The 17,675-nt window shown below is 39.0% G+C and overlaps 1 protein-coding gene across 5 annotated transcripts in view; it reads right to left on the bottom strand.

Moving 5' to 3' along the window:
- The window catches only part of TGFBR1 (transforming growth factor beta receptor 1), a 67,338-nt gene that overhangs the window by 34,504 nt on the left and 15,159 nt on the right, over positions 1–17,675 (bottom strand). The window contains exon 2 of one of the 5 annotated variants that reach the window (XM_049711146.1): positions 456–633. The exons of the other annotated variants lie outside the window; for them this stretch is intronic. The gene's annotated coding sequence lies outside the window, so the exon portion shown is untranslated. The remainder of the gene's footprint in view (positions 1–455; positions 634–17,675) is intronic. 5 annotated transcript variants of the gene reach the window in all.

Genomic DNA, 17,675 nt, shown 5'->3' with positions numbered 1-17,675 from the left:
TCCCATCTTTGAATCCTATACTCCTAGGCAGTGATCAGCAAATTATTTGCAAGGGAGACCTTCAAGATGGCAGAGGAGTGAGACGTGGAGATCGCCTTCCTCCCCACAAATACATCAGAAATACATCTACATGTGGAACAACTCCTAGAGAACACCTACTGAATGCTGGCAGAAGACCTCAGACTTCCCAAAAGGCAAGAAACTCCCCACGTACCTGGGCAGGGCAAAAGAAAAAAGAAAAAACAGAGACAAAAGAATAGGGACAGGACCTGCACCTCTGGGAGGGAGCTGTGAAGGAGAAAAAGTTTCCATACACTAGGAAACCCCTTCACTGGCTAAGACAGGGTATGGTGGGAGGGAAGCTGTGGAGCCATGGAGGAGAGCACAGCAACAGGGATGCAGAGGGCAAAGCGGAGAGATTCCCACACAGAGGATCGATGCCAACCAGCACTCACCAGCCTGAGAGGCTTGTCTGCTCACACGCCGGGATGGGCGGGGGCTGGGAGCTGAGGCTCAGGCTTTGGAGGTCAGATCCCAGGGAGAGGACTGGGGTTGGCTGCGTGAACACAGCCTGAAGGGAGCTAGTGCGCCACAGCTAGCCGGGAGGGAGTCCGGGAAAAAGTCTGGAACTGCCTAAGAAGCAAGAGACCATTGTTTCAGGGTGCGAGCTGCGGCTATCAGCATGGACACCAGAGACAGACATGAAATGCTAAGGCTGCTGCTGCAGCCACCAAGAAACCTGTGTGCAAGCACAGGTCACTAACCACACCTCCCCTCCCAAGACCCTGTGCATCCTGCCACTGCCAGGGTCCTGTGATCCAGGGACAACTTCCTTGGGAGAATACACAGCGCACTTCAGCCTGTTGCAACGTAACACTGGCCTCTGCCGCCACAGGCTCAACCCGCATTCCGTACCCCTCTCTCCCCCTGGCCTGAGCCAGAGCACCCTAATCAGCAGCTCCTTTAACCCCGTCCTGTCTGAGCGAAGAACAAACGCCCTCAGGTGACCTACATGCAGAGGCAGGGCCAAATCCAAAGCTGAACCCCAAGAGCTGTGCGAACAAATAAAAGAAAGGGAAATTTCTCCCAGCAGCCTCAGGAGCAGCGGATTAAATCTCCACAATCAACTTGATGTACCCTGCATCTGTGGAATACCTGAATAGACAATGAGTTATCCCAAAATTGAGGTAGTGGACTTTGGAAGCAATGATACATATTTTTTTTTCCTTTTTCTCTTTTTCTGAGTGTGTGTGTGTATGCTTCTTTGTGTGATTTTGTCTGTATAGCTTTGCTTTTACCATTTGTCCTACGGTTCTGTCTGTTTTTGCTTTTTTCTTTTGTTTTGTTTTAAGTATAGTTTTTAGTGCTTGTTATCATTGGTGGATTTGTTTTTCAATTTGGCTGCTCTCTTCTTTTTTTTAAATTACTCTTTAATTTTTTTTTATTTTTAATAATTATTTTTTACTTTAATAACTTTATTTTATATTATTGTTTTCTTTCTTTTTTTCTCCCTTTTCGTCTGAGCTGCGTGGCTGACAGGGTCTTCATGCTCCGGCTGGATGTCAGGCCTGTGCCTCTGAGGTGGGAAAGCCGAGTTCAGTACATTGGTCCACCAGAGACCTCCCAGCTCCATGTAATATCAAATGGCAAAAGCTCTCCCAGAGGTCTCCATCTCAATGCTAAGACCCAGCTCCACTTAACGACCAGCAAGCTACAGTGCTGGACACTCTACGCCAAACAACTAGCAAGAAAGGAACACAACCTCACCGATTAGCAGAGAGGCTGCCTAAAATCATAATAAGGCCACAGACACGCCAAAACACACCACCAAACGTGGACCTGCCCACCAGAAAGACAAGATCCAGCCTCATTCACCAGAACACGAGCACTGGTCCCCTCCACCAGGAAGCCTAAACAACCCACTGAACCAACCATACCTGCTGGGGGCAGACACCAAAAACAACGGGAACTATGAACCTGCAGCCTGCGAAAAGGAGACCCCAAACACAGTAAGTTAAGCAAAATGAGAAGACAGAAAAACACACAGCAGATGAAGGAGCAAGGTAAAAACCCACCAGACGTAACAAATGAAGAGGAAATAGGCAGTCTACCTGAAGAGGAATTCAGAATAATGATAGTAAAGGTCCAGAATCTTGGAAATAGAATGGAGAAAATACAAGAAAAGTTTAACAAGGACCTAGAAGAACTAAAGAGCAAACAAACAGTGACGAACAACACACTAAATGAAATTAAAAATCTTTAGAAAGGATCAATAGCAGAATAATTGAGGTAGAAGAATGGATAAGTGACCTGGAAGATAAAATAGTGGAAATAACTACTGCAGAGCAGAATAAAGAAAAAACAATGAAAAGAATTGAGGATGGTCTCAGAGACCTCTGGGACAACATTAAACTCACCAACATTTGAATTAGGGGTCCCAGAAGACGAAGAGAAAAAAAAAAGGGACTGAGAAAATATTTGAAGAGATTATAGTTGAAAACTTCCCTAATATGGGAAAGGAAATAGTTAATCAAGGCCAGGAGCAGAGAGAGTCCCATACAGGATAAATCCAAGGAGGAACATGCCAAGACACATATTAATCAAACTATCAAAAATTAAATACAAAGAAAACATATTAAAAGCAGCAAGGGAAAAACAACAAATAACACACAAGGCAACCCCCATAAGGTTAACAGCTCTTCTTTCAGCAGAAACTCTACAAGCCAGAAGGGACTGGCAGGACATATTTAAAGTGACGAAGGAGAAAAACCTGCAACCAAGATTACTCTATCCAGCAAGGATCTCATTCAGATTTGATGGAGAAATTAAAACCTTTACAGACAAGCCAAAGCTGAGAGAGTTCAGAACCACCAAACCAGCTTTACAACAAATGCTAAAGGAACTTCTCTAGGCAAGAAACACAAGAGAAGGAAAAGACCTACAATAAGAAACCCAGGCTTCCCTGGTGGCGCAGTGGTTGAGAGTCTGCCTGCCGATGGAGGGGACATGGGTTCGTGCCCTGGTCCGGGAAGATCCCACATGCCGTGGAGCGGCTGGGCCCGTGAGCCATGGCCACTAAGCCTGCGTGTCTGGAGCCTGTGCTCTGCAACAGGAGAGGCCACAACAGTGAGAGGTCCATGTACCGCAAAAAAAAAAAAAGAAAGAAAGAAACCCAAAACATTTAAGAAAATGGGAATAGCAACAAACCTATGGATAACTACCTTAAATGTAAATGGATTAAATTCTCCCACCAAAAGACACAGACTGGCTGAATGGATACAAAAACAAGACCCGTATATATGCTGTCTACAAGAGACCCACATCAGACCTAGAGACACATACAGACTGAAAGTGAGGGGATGGAAAAAGATATTGCATGCAAATGGAAACCAAAAGAAAGATGGAGTAGCAATTCTCATATCAGACAAAATAGACTTTAAAATAAAGACTATTAGAAGAGACAAAGAAGCACACTACATAATGATCAAGGGATCGATCCAAGAAGAAGATATAACAATTGTAAATATTTATGCACCCAACATAGGAGCACCTCAATACATAAGGCAAATACTAACAGCCATAAAAGGGGAAATTGACAGTAACACATTCATGGTAAGGGACTTTAACACCCCACTTTCACCAATGGACAGATCATCCAAAATGAAAATAAATAAGGAAACACAAGCTTTAAATGATACATTAAACAAGATGGACTTAATTGATATTTATAGACATTCCATCCAAAAACAACAGAATACACATTTTTCTCAAGTTCTCATGGAACATTCTCCAGGATAGAACGTATCTTGGGTCACAAATCAAGTCTTGGTAAGTTTAAGAAAATTGAAATTGTATCAAGTAACTTTTCCGACCGCAACGCTATGAGACTAGATATCAATTACAGGAAAAGATCTGTAAAAAATACAAACACATGGAGGCTAAACAATACACTACTTAATAACGAAGTGATCACTGAAGAAATCAAAGAGGAAATCAAAAAATACCTAGAAATAAATGACAATGGAGACACGACGACCCAAGACCTATGGGATGCAGCAAAAGCAGTTCTAGGAGGGAAGTTTATAGCAATACAATCTTACCTTAAGAAACAGGAAACATCTCGAATAAATAACCTAACCTTGCACCTAAAGCAATTAGAGAAAGAAGAACAAAAAAACCCCAAAGTTAGCAGAAGGAAAGAAACCATAAAGATCAGATCAGAAATACATGAAAAAGAAATGAAGGAAACGATAGCAAAGATCAATAAAAGCTGGTTCTTTGAGAAGATAAACAAAATTGATAAACCATTAACCAGACTCATCAAGAAAAGAAGGGAGAAGACTCAAATCAATAGAATTAGAAATGAAAAAAGAGAAGTAACAACTGACACTGAAGAAATACACAAGATCATGAGAGATTACTACAAGCAACTCTATGCCAATAAAATGGACAACCTGGTAGAAATGGACAAATTCTTAGAAATGCACAACCTGCCAAGACTGAATCAGGAAGAAATAGAAAATATGAACAGACCAATCTCAAGCACTGAAATTGAAACTGCGATTAAAAATCTTCCAAAAAACAAAAGCCCAGGACCAGATGGCTTCACAGGCAAATTCTATCAAACATTTAGAGAAGAGCAAACACCTATCTTTCTCAAACTCTTCCAAAATATAGCAGAGGAACACTCTCAAACTCATTCTATGAGGCCATAATCACCCTGATACCAAAACCAGACAAGGATGTCACAAAGAAAGAAAACTACAGGCCAATATCACTGATGAACATAGATGCAAAAATCCTCAACAAAATACTAGCAAACGGAATCCAACAGCACATTAAAAGGATCATACACCATGATCAAGTGGGGTTTATCCCAGGAACGCAAGGATTCTTCAATATACGCAAATGAATCAACGTGATACACCATATTAACAAATTGAAGGAGAAAAACCATATGATCACCTCAATAGATGCAGAGAAAGCTTTCGACAAAATTCAACACCCATTTATGATAAAAACCCTGCAGAAGGTAGGCATAGAGGGAACTTTCCTCAACACAATAAAGGCCATATAAGACAAACCCACAGCCCACATCGTCCTCAATGGGGAAAAACTGAAAGCATTTCCATTAAGATCAGAAGCAAGACAAGGTTGCCCACTCTCACCACTCTTATTCAACATAGTTTTGGAAGTTTTAGCCACAGCAATCAGAGAAGAAAAGGAAATAAAAGGAATCCAAATCGGAAAAGAAGAAGTAAAGCTGTCACTGTTTGCAGATGACATGATACTATACATAGAGAATCCTAAAGATGCTACCAGAAAAGTACTAGAGCTAATCAAGGAATTTGGTAAAGTAGCAGGACACAAAATTAATGCACAGCAATCTCTGGCATTCCTATACACTAAGGATGAAAAATCTGAAAGTGAAATCAAGAAAACACTCCCATTTACCATTGCAACAAAAAGAATAAAATATCTAGGAATAAACCTACCTAAGGAGACAAAAGACCTGTATGCAGAAAATGATAAGACACTGATGAAAGAAATTAAAGATGATACAAATAGATGGAGAGATATACCATGTTCTTGGATTGGAAGAATCAACATTGTGACAATGACTCTACTACCCAAAGCAATCTACAGATTCAATACAATCCCCATCAAACTACCAATGGCATTTTTCACAGAACTAGAACAAAAAATTCCACAATTTGTATGGAAACACAAAAGACCCCGAATAGCCAGAGCAATCCGGAGAAGGAAAAACGGAGCTGGAGGAATCAGGCTCCTGGACTTCAGACTATACTACAAAGCTACAGTAACCTAGACAGTATGGTCCTGGCACAAAAACAGAAATATAGACCAATGGAACAGGATGGAAAACCCAGAGGTAAACCCACACACATATGGTCACCTTATTTTTGATAAAGGAGGCAAGAATATACAATGGAGATAAGACAGCCTCTTCAATATGTGGTGCTGGGAAAACTGGACAGCTATATGTAAAAGAATGAAATTAGAACACTACCTAACACCATACACAAAAACAAACTCAAAATGGATTAAAGATCTAAATATAAGGCCAGAAACTATCAAACTCTTAGAGGAAAACATAGGCAGAACACTCTACGACATAAATCACAGCAAGATCCTTTATGACCCACCTCCTAGAGAAATGGAAATAAAAACAAAAATGAACAAATGGGACCTAATGAAACTTAAAAACTTTTGCACAGCAAAGGAAACCATAAACAGGACCAAAAGACAACCCTCAGAATGGGAGAAAATATTTGCAAATGAAGCAACTGACAAAGCATTAATCTCCAAAATTTACAAGCAGCACTTGCAGCTCAATAACGAAAAAACAAACAACCCAATCCAAAAATGTACAGAAGAACTAAATAGATATTTCTCCAAAGAAGATATACAGACTGCCAACAAACACATGAAAGAATGCTCAACATCATTAATTATTAGAGAAATGCAAATGAAAACTACAATGAGATATCATCTCACACCAGTCAGAATGGCCATCATCAAAAAATCTAGAAACAGTAAATGCTGGAGAGGGTGTGGAGAAAAGGGAACCCTCTTGCACTGCTGGTGGGAATGTGAATTTTTACAGCCACTGTGGAGAACAGTATGGAGGTTCCTTAAAAAACTACAAAGAGAACTACCATATGACCCAACAATCCCACTACTGGGCATATACCCTGAGAAAACCATAATTCAAAAGGAGTCATGTACAAAAATGTTCATTGCAGCTCTATTTACAATAGCCAGGAGATGGAAACAACTTAAGTGTCCATCAACGGATGAATGGATAAAAAAGATGTGGCACATATACACAATGGAATATTACTCAGGCATAAAAAGAAACGAAATTGAGTTATTTGTAGTGAGATGGATGGACCTAGAGTCTGTTGTACAGAGTGAAGTAAGTCAGAAAGAGAAAGACAAAAACCATATGCTAACACATATATATGGAATCTAAAAAGAAAAAAAAATGGATATGAAGAACCTAGGGGCAGGACAGGAATAAAGACGCAGACGTAGAGAATGGACTTGAGGACACAGGGAGTGGGAAGGGTAAGCTGGGACAAAGTGAGAGTGGCATGGACATATATACACTACCAAATGTAAAACAGCTAGCTAATGGGAGCTATCTGAACATATGTATATGTATAACTGATTCACTTTGTTATACAGCAGAAACTAACACACCATTGTAAATCAATTTTACTCCAATAAAGATGTTAAAAAAATAAAGTAAGGGGCTTCCCTGGTGGCGCAGTGGTTGAGAGTCCACCTGCTGATGCAGGGGACACGGGTTCATGCCCCGGTCCGGGAAGGTCCCACATGCCGCAGAGCGGCTGGGCCCGTGAGCCATGGCCACTGGGCCTGCGCGTCCGGAGCCTGTGCTCTGCAACGGGAGAGGCCACAGCAGTGAGAGGCCCTGCGTACCGCAAAAAACAAAACAAAACAAAAACAAACAAAAATAAATAAATAAAGTAAAAAGATAAAATAAAAAACATTTCTTTAAAATAAATAAAAATATTTGCCAGGGACTTCCCTGGTGGTCCAGTGGTTAAGACTGGGTGCCTGCACTGCAGTGGGGATGCAAGTTCCATCCCTGGTCAGGAAACTAAGATCCCACATGTTGTGCAGCACGGCCAAAAAAAAAAAAAGAAAAAAATTTTTTGTTTTTGCCAAAGCAGTGTTTCCCAAACAGGAGGTCACAAATATGTTGGGAGAAGAAGGGGAGTCTAAAATTGTGTACAAAGAAATTGTTTTTTTAATTTATTTATTTTATTTATTTAATTTTGGCTGCGTTGGGTCTTCATTGCTGTCAGTTCTCTCTAGTTGTGGTGAGCGGGGGCTACTCTTCATTGCGGTGTGTGGGCTTCTCATTGCAGTGGCTTCTCTTGTTCTGGAGCATGGGCTCTAGAGCGCAGGCTAAGTAGTTGCAGGGCGCGGGCTCAGTAGTTGTGGCACACGGGCTTAGTTGCTCTGCGGCATGTGGGATCTTCCCGGACCAGGGCTTGAACCCATGTCCCTTGCATTGGCAGGCGGATTCTTAACCACTGTGCCACCAGGGAAGCCCCCAAAATTTTTTTTAATATTTTTATTTAAAAGATAATCTAAGATGAATGATAAACATTCTGGATCATGAGTAACTGCTATCTAAACAAGTACTGTCAGTAGGCTTTCACTGCTGCTTCTTCAGCTAGGTTAAGATCTCCTTCAAATGTCCTCATGGCACATTCTACGAGCAAGCGTTTCATAGTAATTGTAATTGAAAGAGTGAAAAGTACAGGGAACTTGAATCATCAAAGCATATGGTGATATAGGCATGGTATATTCATGGTATTTTCAAAAGCCAATACCAAATACACGCTACAAGTATTACCTGGGTCCCACCTCTGTAGTACAATCTGCAAAAGTTCATTAGCAGTAAATGTGGTTGTAAGTATGCAATGACATTTTTCCATTCTCACTTCCAGCATTAATTGTGTTAGAGAGCCATTTAACAAAGATTTCAATAATGTCATAATGTTAACCTCATCAGCAAGTGAACGTAACAGTTGACATCTCATTAAAATTGGTATTTGAGGAATGTGTGCGGGCAAGTGTTTGGTTAGGTATGAGGTCTGATAAACCTGAACTTACAAAGCCTTGCAGAAATTAATACCACCTTGCACAACATTACATCTGAGAATCAGCACTTGCTGCTTTCAGTATCACTGAAGTTAAAATATAGAAACAGATTTAAAATGAAATCAAACCCAAGGCTATTTTTTTCTACTGTGAAACCTAAATATCATCCGTCACACTGAATAACTGTATTAATTTGAATTTTTTGGCTTTGTATAATTGTCTTTATATTTAATTTGCAGACTTGGTTTATAGTTGTCGATGAGCCAAAAACAAAGATTTTATATCTACTTTCATGTCTATACAACTACTATGAAAAATACATTTGTATTTTTCTTTTAAAAGGGGTCATTACATTATGGCAAGTTTGAGAAAGTCAGTGCTAAAAAAGGGCTTCTCTTAACAAGAGTCTTTCAATAAGAAGAACAGGTCTCTAGATAAATAAAAACATCATATAACACAGTGCTTAACCAGGTACGGGTTTATTTCTTGAGGGAATTTAAAAATTCTATTGCAGTACTCTAAATCAGTCTTAATTAAATATAAAGTTGCTGTTAAATGTGTATGATATAGTAATGTAGTTTAGGGAAAAAATAAAACAGAAATTTAAAAATTCCTATGAATTCATGAGCTTTAATTCCCATTATTTAAAAATCCAAAATTATTTCATTAATAGATCTGATCCCTAGCTACCTCCCTTTTATTAAACTAGGTTATTGTTTTGTTTTGTTTTTTTAATTTTTAAATCCATGTACAGGGCAAAATTTCTATCTAAAAAAAAAAGTATACAAGATGTCTTATTCCCACCCCAGAGCCCAAGTTTCCCCTCCTCCACAGCACCCTTTTAACACCAGCCCATCAACTGGGCTCTTTCATTTCATTCTGCAGTTTTTCATTGAGCATCTCTATATGCCAGGTGCTATGTAGGCTGTGGGGTGTAAGGTATCTGGAGTTAAGGAGTTCACTAGGGTGAATGAGTAAGGCATTAAACAGATCATTCAAATCCAGAGTCCTGAGCAGGCTGATCAAAGTGCTTCAAATATGCTGAGGTATAAGAAAGATCAAGAAAAGCTTTGCAGGATATTCAAGTCAGAACTGGAGAATATGTAAATTTGCCAGATAGATGAAGGTAGGGAAGTTGTTTTGACAGGGTTTTCTTCCTCAGCGGCAAGATTTCATCCTCGTGACTAGTATCTCAAGTGTTAATAAGATCATCAAATTTAAATAACTATTCAATATGCTAACCACAATGGTTTTTCATCAGCAAAATGAATATAATACCTTCCTGACCTATTTCATCATCTCATTGAGATTATAAAATGAGATACATTAACATATTCTGAAACTAATATAAATTATGTGAACATACAGAATTATCACATACAATACATAGCATTGTTCCAAACATGATTTTTATCTGTAGGCCACCAAAGAAACACCTATTCCCAAATGTAGTGCCTAAATTCCACTGTGGAATCCTGGACTGACAGAACCACACAAAACCTTGAAAGTTATCTAGTTCTAATGCAGTTCTACCATTTTATTAATGAAGAAACCAAAACTTAGGAGTACAAAATGACTTATAACAATATTCTACCCAGCCTAAGGTGGATGTGAGTAAATTATCATCATGAACCTGAATAAGTATATGTGGTTCTTTTCTATACTGGTATCCATATGTGAAGTAACTCAAAACTTTTCAATAGTACAGCTTCCTTTGACTTTTCTGCTTGATTGCAAAGGTAAGAACTAAACTCCCTGTTTAGTGCCTTTCTCCTACCTTAGCCACCTTTTGCTTCTGTGCCCCAATCTCGACTAGTAGCCACAGCTTCCTCAATTCTAAGATGCACATTTTCCCACACTTTAACATTTTGGAAATCTGCACTCGTGTCACAATCAAGGTCAAACAAAAACAAAACTCTAGCCTCTAGACAGAAAGGTAAGACATGATGTACTTGTTACAACCTATGCATGTGCGAACTTGCCTATGCATGGAAGGTATTACTCAGTTAATTATCACTTTAACTATTTGCACTGGTAGCTCTCCTGCAACTAAAATTTAACTTAAGCTTGATCCCTATTAAAATGTATTCACAAAGATTTCTCTGTGATTCAGCACTGCAATGAAAAGTTACTGTGTTCACAGAAAACTGTCAGTCCCAGGCCAGGAATACAATTATTAGCAGTAGAAATTTCCAAATACTGCAGAATAGATCATAGAATTATTGAGTTTGAAGATGTTGGTGTGACGTGAAGGACTGTCAGAAACCAAACATCTAGCTGTCAAGGGAAGTGGGAAGAGTAAAAAGAGCAGAACCCCTGGGGTTATCATTTTCACTATACTCTCGTATCAGAGGGATAAATTCCAAGTTGAGATTCTGGCTCTTGGTCCCATCTATAAAGGAAATTTCCATGATTCCTTCATTTCAGTGTATCCAGCAGTCACATATCAAGGCATTATTACTTCTACCTAATAATACCAGGGCTACCAAGGGTTGATTCACGAGCCCTTATATCTGACAGTGGAGAGGTAGACAGCCTGTGAATACTATATGGAACAGGCATTTCTATGAGCCTTGTTGATGAAATAAAAATTAGTACCAGAAACTTTGTCTTCCCAGGCCTAGAGTGTCTATACAACTTACCCTTCTTTTTAGGCATACCCTTAAATACTCTCTCCTTTTTCAACCCTTGTTATTTGGTCTCTCTATCCTTCCATCACCCATCTTCCCCCATCAAGAACTAGACTGAAACATCTCATTGAAATTCACTCGTGATGCCCTTTTGATTGAATTCATCCTTTTCTAAATATTTTAGGACATGAGACACACTAACAACCTTCTGTCTCAGTCACATGACACTGCGCCCACCAGCACACTCAGCCCTTTGCTGCAGCTCACACCTGTCTCTAAACTCCCCGTTCCTTGCACTTGTGCTCCAAACTCCTTTTCTAACTGCCTTCCAGGGCGTACTTTGTCTTACCTGTTAGTGCAGAGTCAACACATTCAAAACCAAATACAGCACTATTCCTCCAAGAGTAGTATCTGTGATAAAAAAGGCCCCTGGAAGGATTCAGAGGTTTTTTCTTGCTAAGACATAAGACAGATCAGCAGCTAAAAAGGAACAGGAGGATGAAGACTGCTCTCACCAGACACTGGATTCCAATCTTTTCACCACTCTGACTTTGCTGGTAACGACACTTCTTTCCCTTACCCTGTCTATTACAGCACAGTTATTCTTTACAGCACAGTCAGTATTTCCAAATATAACAAATACACACCAACAGACAGGTAAAGGAACTAACACGCACAATGCCTTTCATTCAGTCCGCTTAGCTAGCTTAAAAGCAGAAGATCACGCCATTGCTGGCAAAGGCAAAGGCAAAAGTTCAAAGTTAAATCCTTTCCAGTACTAATGTCAATTTACCATCTAGTCTACTGGTCTACTCAAGCTTCTCTGAGTAAACCACCTTTCTCTCTTCTCTCCACTCCCATCTCAAGGAGGCCTATCCTCTCCTCTTCTCCCTCTTCCAAGTCTAGGGAACCACATAGGTTCTCTTCCTCTTTTTAAAATATGCTGCATATCTCTATAAACAAGGCCAAAACCCTGCTGCTAAGGGCTTTGTTCCTCAAAGGATTCAGTGGTTCTTCTTAACTCCACACCCTCTGGGTTGCTCTGCAGCAGTAATGTCAACGCAAGCTTATCAACATAACAGCACCATACATTGTGAAAGTAAGTTCTCCTTTAGTCTGGATAACATTTCACTCCAAAATGTTGGGCTTCAAAACAAAAACCTGACTTATCCAAACATTTCTTCAGATAAATTCCATTTACTTCTGTCACCTTTAAAGCACTTAAGAAGAATCATTTATATAATTCAACAAATGAATGAGGGCACTTTGAAATTCTCAATCACTTGATTTTCACAATACCTCCATTTTCTAGTCTCCAAAGCTCCACAGAATTAGCTGATATAATGTTAACTGTTATCAGAGAAAAGCACACTACGAAAAGGCTGCCTAAATGGCAAGATGAGATTTAATAGGGGCAATTACTACAAAGGCCTTCACTTAGGTTCAAAACAAACTGCACAAGTGCAGGATAATTGCTTAGTAGATTTGGGGAATCTGTTTAAGAACAGATTTAAAAAGAGTCAACAACATTTACTGTTAACTGTAGCCATGGTGATGGGGGAGACAGAGGGAGAACTGGGCACAAAATCCCACAAATGTCCAATATAACAACTAATCAGTAAGTGTTACTTGAATATCAATCTGCCATGTAAATGAGTCAGAGAATCAAAGAATTAATTCAGCAAAGTTTGATCTGAAAGATACCATCACTGTGAAGACAATCTCATTTTATAGATGTAGCAACTGAGTCAATTTATCTTACTCCAATACTAAATCAAATCATGAGGTCAGGATGTGGTAAATTTTGTTTCATAAAGAATCATTTCCTAACTACAGCTCCTCCCTACAATGGAATTGGCTGCTCAGAAGGTTATGTGTCATTAGAGATATTTAAGCAGAGGCTTAATGACCAATAGCCAGAGTTCGTGAAGTAGGGATCTTCTGTAATAAATGAAAAGTTAGTCCAAAACTCAACAATCCTTTAAATAGTAAGATTCTATTATTTTACAAGTTACATCAAATGTTAAATATCCATGTTTTCATTTTTTGACCTAGTTCAACTTAACATCTTCAAGGTGCAATAACTACAGCAGTGCACCTCATTTTATAATCGTTTATTCTTTTTCCTCCATTAAACTATGAACTGCTTCAGGTCAGGAACTAGTTTAATGCTTTAAGCATCTCTGCATCCCTAGATCTTGGCACACAGGAGAGATCTAGTATGTGTTTCTTAAAAAAACATCCAAGGAATATCTCTTTAGTATGTGGCTGGTTGCTACTAGCAGGGTCCTCAATAAAATGGCCAAGCAAGCAAATTTTCTCTTTTATCCCTTACTACCTTCATTTTTGAAATCCTTTCCCCAATTCTCAGTGCTCTCCTTTCAACTGTCCAAAATTCCCATGTAGGTACCTCTCAAGCCCATTTGATGTAAAATATCCTATTGCCCAGAATAACTTCTCTCATCATATAAATGGAGGACAACCCAACACTTTCAAAATTACAAATGAACATACCCTCTGACCCAGAAGGAAAATAGCTTATAGATAAATTTGTACATGTGTAAAGTGGCTTACATATACTTACATAATAGGTTATTAATTTCCTAATCAGTTATACTAGACTGTAATCTTTCCTATGCATCTATCAATAGAACTGGTAAAATAATGGTACCACTATGAAATGGAAGATCATATAGCCACAAACACACACAAAAATACGATGTTTTCTATGTACTACATTGTAGACTTACCTGAAGACATATTAAGTGAAAATCCACATAGTGCACAACACTGTATTTGTTTTTTAATATAAATTTTATTTTTTTTAATTGGAGTATAATTTTTTACAATGTTGTGTTAGTTTCTGCTGTACAGTGAAGTGAATCAGCTATATGTATACATTAATTCCCTCCCTCTTGGATCTCCCTCCCACACAACCCCATCCCACCCATCTAGGTCATCACAGAGATAGTAACATTTGTGCTAGAAAAAGGAAGGAAGGAAGAAGGAATGGAGGGAGGGAGGAAAATGCATACATATATTGGCTTGCAAATATTACAAAATATCTCCCTGGAAGGATATAAAAGAAACAGGTAACACTGACTTCCAAGGAAGGGAACTGGGTACCCAGAAGATAGGAGTGGAAGGAGACTTTTCACTATAAATCCATTTGCACATTTTGAATTTTGAAAAATGTGACTGTATTATATCTCTTCAAAGTTATAAAAAATGTTTAATATGCCCCTCTGTGCTCCATCCCTCTTCCCTATCTTGTCTTCAAAACTCCAACTCAGGATATTTAACCCTAAGGATTGTCAATTTCAAACTGTTCTTTCTGGAAAATAATTTGCAAAGATATAGTAAGAGCCTTTAAAAAGTCTATATCGGGCTTCCCTGGTGGCGCAGTGGTTGAGAGTCCACCTGCCGATGCAGGGGACATGGGTTCGTGCCCCGGTTCGGGAGGATCCCATGTGCCGCGGAGCGGCTGGGCCCATGAGCCATGTCCGCTAAGCCTGTGCATCCAGAGCCTGTGCTCTGCAATGGGAGAGGCCACAACAGTGAGAGGCCCGCGTGCCGCACACACACACAAAAAGTCTATATCTTTTAATTCATTAATTCTACTTCCTAAAATTTAGTCTAAGGAAACAATAGATGATAGCAAAGATATAAGCACACAGATGTTTGTTACAGCATTTTATGGTTGAAAACAACCTATATGAGTGACAACAGGGCAATGACAGAATAAATTATGATACAATTGTAAGTTATACACTATATAGCCATTAAAGCTGATACTTCATAGAAGTATGTTTAAGGACAAAGGAATGATCTTACTATTAAAGCTGTATACAAAGTGATTATAATTCCATTCCTATCAGGTGATCTTCTTGTTTTTGTTCCACTGCAATGAGTTGAGGGGGTATGTTAATATACAGAGCAGATGTGTGCACTCTGCCTCACCCTAGCCCATGAAAAAAATGGACAAACTAGTATTTATGATGGGGAGTGCTAAAAAATAAATAAATGAATTTCTTATTTTCCCCAATCTAAACACACTTTTATACAGTTTCTCACTGGATTCTATGTTGACTAGTGGGTATTACAAGAGAACAGTAATTCATTTCATTCTTTCATGAAATTCAGAGACCAAACAAACAAACAAGTTGGAATCCTATCTCTGCCAATCAGCCTCTAAGTAATTCAGAGGAAGTTGCTTAACTTTTAGAGCCTGTTTCCTAAATGCATAACAATAGCAATCTCAGAAGGTTTGAGGGTTAAATGAGATAACAGAAGATTTAGTAACAGTGCCTAGCACATAATAAAATGCTCAAAAATTCATTTATGCACTCATTCAACAAGTATTTTTAACACCTACAATGTGCCAGTTCCTGTTCTAGATGCTGGACAGAGAACCAACACAAACCTTTATACAGCTCTAGGAGGCAACACTGACACAATATAATATAAACATGCACACATACAGCACTAAGCGAGCATTCATGGTAGCTGTTTCTCTCTCCATTCACAAATATCCATACAGAGTTTTTCAGCAATGTGACTGCTTGAACAGGGTTAACCCAAGAACTTCACTCTTGTAGCATGTGAGAGATACCTACAGGGAAGTACGTTTTCAGTTCCAACCCAAATTAACAAAGTGTTGGGACACATCCAGTATACACATTTATATGTAATACCCCCAAATGATAAAGAATCATAATTCATTAAACCATAAAATGTTCACGCTGGAAGGCAACTGATAATTACCTGATCCTAACCCTTTATTTTATAGATGAGTAAACAGGAGTGCCCTAAAAGTTATACCAATGTAATCTAGATTTATTCTAAAAGCACAAAAAGAAAAAAAGGATTATTAGATAATCTAGGGTGATCTCTCCCAAGTAGAACAAGACAAAGGATTCAACCCTTTCCCTCTGGAAAGCAAGAGTGGCTGTAGGAGACATTGTGAGTTGGTTGCATACATACCAAGATATGGTGATGAACCTAAATGAAAGTAGCATATCATTCTGGAATAGGGGAATGACGTATGAAACAGAACTGTGGTAAGAGAATGAAGTGGGAACCACCCACCAGCGGCCTTTGAATTAAGGGCAGAGGAGAGTTTCACCTCGGCCAGCAAACAGCAAAAGACCTACTAGAGCCATAGTTGAAGATATGAGGCGAAGGCCTGTGTAGTTAGTAATTTTAGAAGCAGAGAATAAGGCCTGAACACCTTTTACCAGAAAAGAACACTGTGTTGTCATCTGTGAAGGAAGAAAGAACACACCTCTAGGAAGACAGATGATTAGGATGAGACTCCTACTCTCAAGGAGCTCACAATGTAATGTGGAGAACAAACATGCAACTGATAAAGGGTAATATGGACAAAGTGCAGAGGCAGTACAGAAATGGGAGACTTATCTCAAAGATGACATCTCAACTGAGGCTTATGGAAGGCTAAAAAAGGAAAGGAGGTCATTCAAGGGCGGTGATATACAAAGATATTGTATGTAGACTCAGGAATAAGAGAGTTATTTAGGCAGTTTAGGAAAATGTGAATAGATCACATAAACAAAAATACGGATAAAATTCAACACCTATTCAAGATAAAGCAAAGTCACTATACAAAGAAGTTATTGCCTTTTCTTAAACCAGCAACAAATAGAAAGCACAAATTATAAAATATTATCATTCACAAAAGCATCCCCCAAAATCAAATGTCTAGGAATAAATCTAACAAAAAACAACATGTAAGACCTTTACAGCGAAAGCTTCAAAACAATACTTGATAGACATTATGAAAAATATAAAATAAAATGTATTTATCTATAAATGGAGAAACATGCCAGCCTCCTCACTAGATGGTTCAATACTGTAAAAATGTCAATATTCTGCAAAGTGATCTGTACATTCAACAAAATCAAATCAAAATCCTACAGGTTGGGCTTCCCTGGTGGTGCAGTGGTTGGGAGCCGATGCAGGGGACACGGGTTCGTGCCCCGATCTGGGAAGATCCCACATGCCGCGGAGCGCCTGGGCCCGTGAGCCATGGCCGCTGAGCCTGCGCGTCCGGAGCCTGTGCTCCGCAACGGGAGAGGCCACAGCAGTGAGAGGCCCGCGTACCGCAAAAAAAAAAAAAAAAAATAGCAATGATAAAAACCTAAAGAATATTGAATATTCTTACTTTCAGATTTTCCTTTGGGTACTCCTTCAGCAAAACTCCCACTAGGTTTGATATGCTCTTGTTCATTTCTAAATGGCTTGTAATTTACAATTGTAATTTCTTCTTTAACCTGAGGATTATTTAGAAGAATAATCTTACATTTCCAAGTAGATACATTTTTTATTTTGGTTTTTTTTTTGGTTGTTAATTTTTAATCTGACCTT

Source organism: Orcinus orca, chromosome 6 (genome assembly GCF_937001465.1).
Source record: "Orcinus orca chromosome 6, mOrcOrc1.1, whole genome shotgun sequence".
In the NCBI taxonomy this organism is placed as follows: Eukaryota; Metazoa; Chordata; class Mammalia; order Artiodactyla; family Delphinidae; genus Orcinus; species Orcinus orca.
Note: the sequence above shows the minus strand (reverse complement) of the source record. Positions and strands in the feature narration are given on the sequence as shown.